Source organism: Schistocerca americana, chromosome X (genome assembly GCF_021461395.2).
Source record: "Schistocerca americana isolate TAMUIC-IGC-003095 chromosome X, iqSchAmer2.1, whole genome shotgun sequence".
In the NCBI taxonomy this organism is placed as follows: Eukaryota; Metazoa; Arthropoda; class Insecta; order Orthoptera; family Acrididae; genus Schistocerca; species Schistocerca americana.
In genome coordinates, this window is record NC_060130.1 from 424,178,966 (window position 1) to 424,184,476 (window position 5,511).

Here is a 5,511-nt window from a genome sequence, read left to right on the forward strand (position 1 = left end):
AGACGAATTAATCCGTAGAATTATGAATAGCACTGCCCTCATAAAATAACGTAAAGATGATCTCAAAAGAGCTACAAATGTTATTAGAAGAGACTTCCAAAGTACATCGCAGTCGGAGGTGTAATTCATGAAATTAAGTTCGAAATTTTCGTCTGCCTTTGCTTAATATCGTCTGTGAATATTTGTGCGGTTTACATTCTCGCCTTCTAAGATATTGACTATTCCTCCTGAAACACATTGTATACATCTATCATTACCGTCCAGAGGACACTTTTCAAATCCTGTATACGCACTCGCTCTAATTGTATTCATCTTAATTTAGTACCCTCGCCTGCTTCGTACCATTCATGTCTTTCGGTAATGGTGTTGCAAGTTTCGCGAATAATTACTTGTTACTTGTCAAAGAATCGAAAATCCAGGATATATATATATATATATATACGCAATTCACACACACTCTTGCTGTAGTCTGGCCTCGACAGATACAGACTGTGGTCATGTGTGTTTGAGTTGCGTTTGTATGAGTGTGTGTGCGTATGTTCTCTAGTTCCGATGAAGGATTTTCTGGCCGAAAACTTACTTGTTTGACAGTCATGTTGGTGTGCCTATCTGCGACTCAGCATCTCCGCTATACGGTGAATTGCAATTATTCTTTCCATAGAATTCGTTTATTACTTATGATACTTATAGCAACAAAATGCATTTCCTTCCTTTCCGGTAGGACTCAGTCTGACATTAGTAGAAGACTCATCTTTTTGACTTGACGGCAGTCCATGATGAACCAGTTTGGTACAGGACACGAAATCCCCGCTGCATTTGTATAGAACGGTTTGGTATATCTATGGAAAATTCGAGTGACTGCCTGTACGTGGACAATAGCTTACAGCATCTATCATTGTACCTCAGCAGTGTGTCGGTAAATGAAAGCGGATTTGTGGCCGCTGTTGTTTTAGGGAACTCGGCTCTTGCATTACCCTCTGTTAAAATATGAATAAGGACAGTAACGATTAAACGATAAAGCATAATTCGGGCCACCGCTTCTATTCACTGGAGGATTTAAATTTGAATAACCAATTTAACGGGCTGTATAAGCGTACAATTCACAAGAGATTCTCGTTTCTGTATCTCATTTCCCTCTTCTAAAGTTTAACGTAGGTTCGGTGTGATTATCGCAGATGGGAAATTCGTATGTACCTCAAAAGGAAGGTTCTACAACATATTACAAAAGATTATGACAAAATATAAACGTGAAAAATATTTCCCCTGTAAATTTACGCTCTTGCATTCTACAAATCGCATAAAAATTCCTCTGAAAGAATATATATACCGAAAAACTCTATACAGCCCATGGCAGAAGATACTTAATAGTAACTAGAGTGTCCATCTGTTTTATTTCGTTCCTGCAGGAAGTGAGGGAAAACTGATTGTCTATTCGCATCGATTAGATCTGATCTCATATCTGACTTGCATGGATCAGTACTTCGGTGGAGGTAGTAGAACTGTTGAACATTCGTCCACCCAGGAGGCACTAACTGTATCCCATTGGATTTTACGAGAAAAAAGACACTTTTTATATCAAAAATTTCCATTTCAGTTTCTCGAACGTCTCCACTACACTTCCGTAAGGGGCCTGCTTGATTTGTTATGATACACGTGGCACATCTTCGAATGTACTCAATAACTGTTATCACGAATTCTTCATAAATACTCTGAATGTTGAATATACTATAACGAATCGCATTAATGTCATATACACTGGTGTCAAAATTAAAGCAGTAAACCACTATTTCATCGTACTGTGTCTAATTCACGATATAATCATACAAACTGTCAACAGATGTCCGTAAGATCGTGTCCTGCACGGAAGAAGGCATACTGCTCAAAGGACAACCAAACCAAGGCACTTATCAAATGGCATAGTGTCTGCCGGGTAGTCTCACATCCACAATCGCTGTGTACACAGTCACAGACGGTGCAGTATGACACAGGGAAGGTACCTACCAGGCTCTCTGCGGTGGACGGCCATGGGACGAACGGGAGTAGGCCAGTAGCAAAGTGATGTACCCTGATGGCTTAATGTGAACCGTTCTATTGTTTCTCGGATGCGGCGACAGTTTATAGAGACTGAAACTGTATCCCGAAGACCAGGGCGGGGCCGACCACTTGCAACATCAGAAACAGAGAACCGTTATTTGGCTGCAAGAGTACGATGTTGAGCCTTAGTACTGCACGACGACTGGCGTCTGACCTTGCAGCATCCACAAGACGTGTTGTAGCGCGGCAGACCTATGTTCAGTAGCTCTCGGCAGGGTGGCCTTTATTGTTGGTGATCTGCTGTATGCGTACCTCTGACGCATCTTCACAGAAGGGAACGTCTAGAGTGAAGCCGTCAACATGACACCTGAACGGTCGAACAGTGGGCCAGTGTTCTTTTCGCAGATGAGTTCCGCTTTGGTCTGGACAGTGATTCTCGACGGGTTCGCATCTGGAGGAAACATGGAACACGATTTCGGGACCCAACCATAATGGAAAGAGACTGATGTCAAGGATGATACCTAATGGTGTAGGCAGGGATTATGTTGAGCACTTGAACACCTTTTCGTGAAATTGTACGGTTTCACGGCAAGGTTTAAATGCTGTCAGATACCGTGACGAGATCTTGAGACCTCATGTGCGATTGCTGCGAGGTGCTGTGAGCCCTGACTTCGTACTGATGGACGATAATGCTCGACCTCATAGACCACGCGTGGTTGATGTTTTCTTGGAAACAGAAGAAATTGCACGCATGGAGTGGCCTGTTCGCTCTCCCGATTTGAATCCCATAGAGCATGTCTGGGAAGCACTAGGGATCTCCAAGACTTGCGAGCAGCGCTGCAGGAAGAATGGGCGTTATTGCCTCAAAATGAGATTGCTGGCATCATTCACAGCACGCCCCGTCGTTTGTCAGACCTTTATTGCTGCCAGAGGTGGTCACTTCTCTTACTGAACGCATTAGTCGGAATGTGTGTGTAAATCCGTTAAGTTGGAAAAACCGAAGAACACCTTTGTCTACCGTTATGCATGTTGCAATTGTTTGCGTTCTGTATTCTTTACATTTTTCCTACTGTACTATAGCTTGATTATAGAGGTTTGTGGGAAAATAGACTCAACGTTGCAAAATTTCGGTTTGTTTCTTTAATTTTGGACACAAGTGTATGTGGTTACCTTCAAAAATGCACCGCTCTTTCCCTAGATACTCCGTACAAACTTTTGTATTTCATGCGTCTTCCCTTCTGCTGATTATACATACTCGTCCGTTCCATAGTATTATTCTGACACACTGACGAAAATTTCATATCCTTTTGCACCAGTTTGATATTTATCAAGATTTGTGGTAATGTTCATCTCATAAGGGTGTACTTTCGTTCCAGCCGGAATTGAATTACAAAATGGTTCAAATGGCTCTGAGCACTATGGGACTGAACAGCTGTGGTCATCAGTCCCCCAGAACTTAGATCTACTTAAACCTAACTAACCTAAGGACATCACACACATCCATGCCCGAGGCAGGATTCGAACCTGCGACCGTAGCAGTCGCACGGTTCCAGACTGCGCGCCTAGAACCGCGAGACCACCGCGGCCGGCGATTGAATTACATTATCAACATCAATAAGTTATATTCGTTTTAACATGGAAGAAAACAACCTCCGGATAACATCCGGGGGAAACCGTACTTTCCTCGTGGCGTTCGTGATGTGAACTGCGAAGTGAGGTCTTGCATTATCCTACTGGAATATAAATTTAGCATCCTACTCGTGAATGGTATGATAACCCGGTTTATCGTTGTTGCCACACAATGACGAGCTTTCATCAAATCACTCTTGTTGTCAAACTCAATACCTCCCCAAAATGGTTCCAGGAGCGGGAGAGGTATAAGTCCCAGAATAGCTGCTACAGTGACTTTTCACCAGTTCATCTACAGGCACAGGGGGTGAAATCACAGATGGCACAGGGGGTGAAGTCACAGATGGAAGCGAGACACGTCGTTGAACACCACAGAATGCGACTCAACGTTTCACTTGACTAACTCTACACCGCGCACATTTCTGCTGTGTGCGGAATGGTGTCAGCAATAAACGCCGCATGAAGACTCAGAATCTCAACTCAGCTTCCGGTGATTTGTTGCAGACAGTTCGTGGTAACTGTCTGCCAGTGACCTCTGACCGGATTTCAACTGTTGTCATCCTTCTATTTGTCAGCTCCAGGCGATGAATTCTACTATCTTCTCCTGATGTAATCCTTCTGGAAGGATCTGTGCCTACTCTTGTTCATTTGCATTGCACTAGAATCGACAGTCTTTGAAATTTTTTTTATGGCGCTCCCATGTCCCTTATCCCAATGTTTCAACCTTTCTCAAGTCAGAAAGGTAGGGAAAAGCTGCACGTGCATATCCTCTGGACACACTGTGTTGCCATCTTCAGCTGAAAAGTTCCAGTAACGTTAGATACACCCAATATTCGCCATCATTATCTGTAGCTGTGGTCCCCAAAGCTGTCTCAGCTTATCATTTTATTCTCTTACTATTTGTTATGTTTGGTCATTTAACTTTAGGTCACTCCGGCTGTTTAGTCCAAGGTATCCCTTTGGTAGTTTCTGTTTCCAGTAATTTTGTCGCTACTAGTCAAATCATACATTTGGAAGAAGAACGGAGAAAACCTCACGTAGATCTGTAGATGAACCAATCAGCACTTGATTTAAGCGATTTAGGAAAACAACGGCAAACCTAATAGTCTATCCGAATTCTCTTCCTTCCAAATGCTGTATTCCAGAGGTACATACTACGTACCAGCGACAGAAGAAAACCTTTTCTTTAGGAGTCCGTGACGACCTCTGACTCTCCTCAGCCTACAGTACTATCCAATTTCAACGAAGATGAATATGCTAATTTACTATGCAGTGATAGCTAGAACTAGCCAGTTTTCGATCAGAAAAGCTTTCAGGTGAGGATTAGTGCCCTGTTGGTTGATTGGTTGAGTGTTTTATAAACGGGCAGCTTGATGGTACGACGTCAACAGCCTTGCCGTAGTGGTAACACGGGTTCCAGTCAGATCACCCACGATAAGAGCTATTGGGCTTGTCTAGCACTTTGATGGGTGACCGTCTGGGTCTTCCGAGCGCTGTTGGCAAGTGGGGTGCACTCAAGCGTTGTGAGGCAGGTTGAGAACACATTTGATTTACAAGTGGTGGTTCCGGGCTCGTAAACTGACGACAGCTGCGAGAGCCGTGTCCCCTCGGCATTCGCATCCTATGACGCTTACGGGCTGAGGATGACCCGGCAGTCGGCTCCGTTAGGCCTTCATCACCTGTTCCGACGGAGTTTTAGTTTAATGGTACGATAAGACAGAGTATGTAACGTTTCGCATTTGAGATGCTATATTAATTGCACAATCAGTCTGCTGATAGATGCACCAAAAACATCCCCTAGGGTACATTATCCAAGAACAGAAGGGAAATTCGAAATTCGCTTAGGAA

General features: G+C 43.5%; 1 pseudogene; it reads left to right on the forward strand.

Annotated features, from left to right (window-relative positions):
* The first annotated feature begins 5,046 nt into the window (after positions 1-5,046).
* On the forward strand, positions 5,047-5,165 carry LOC124557011 (annotated as a pseudogene).
* Positions 5,166-5,511: the final 346 nt, after the last annotated feature.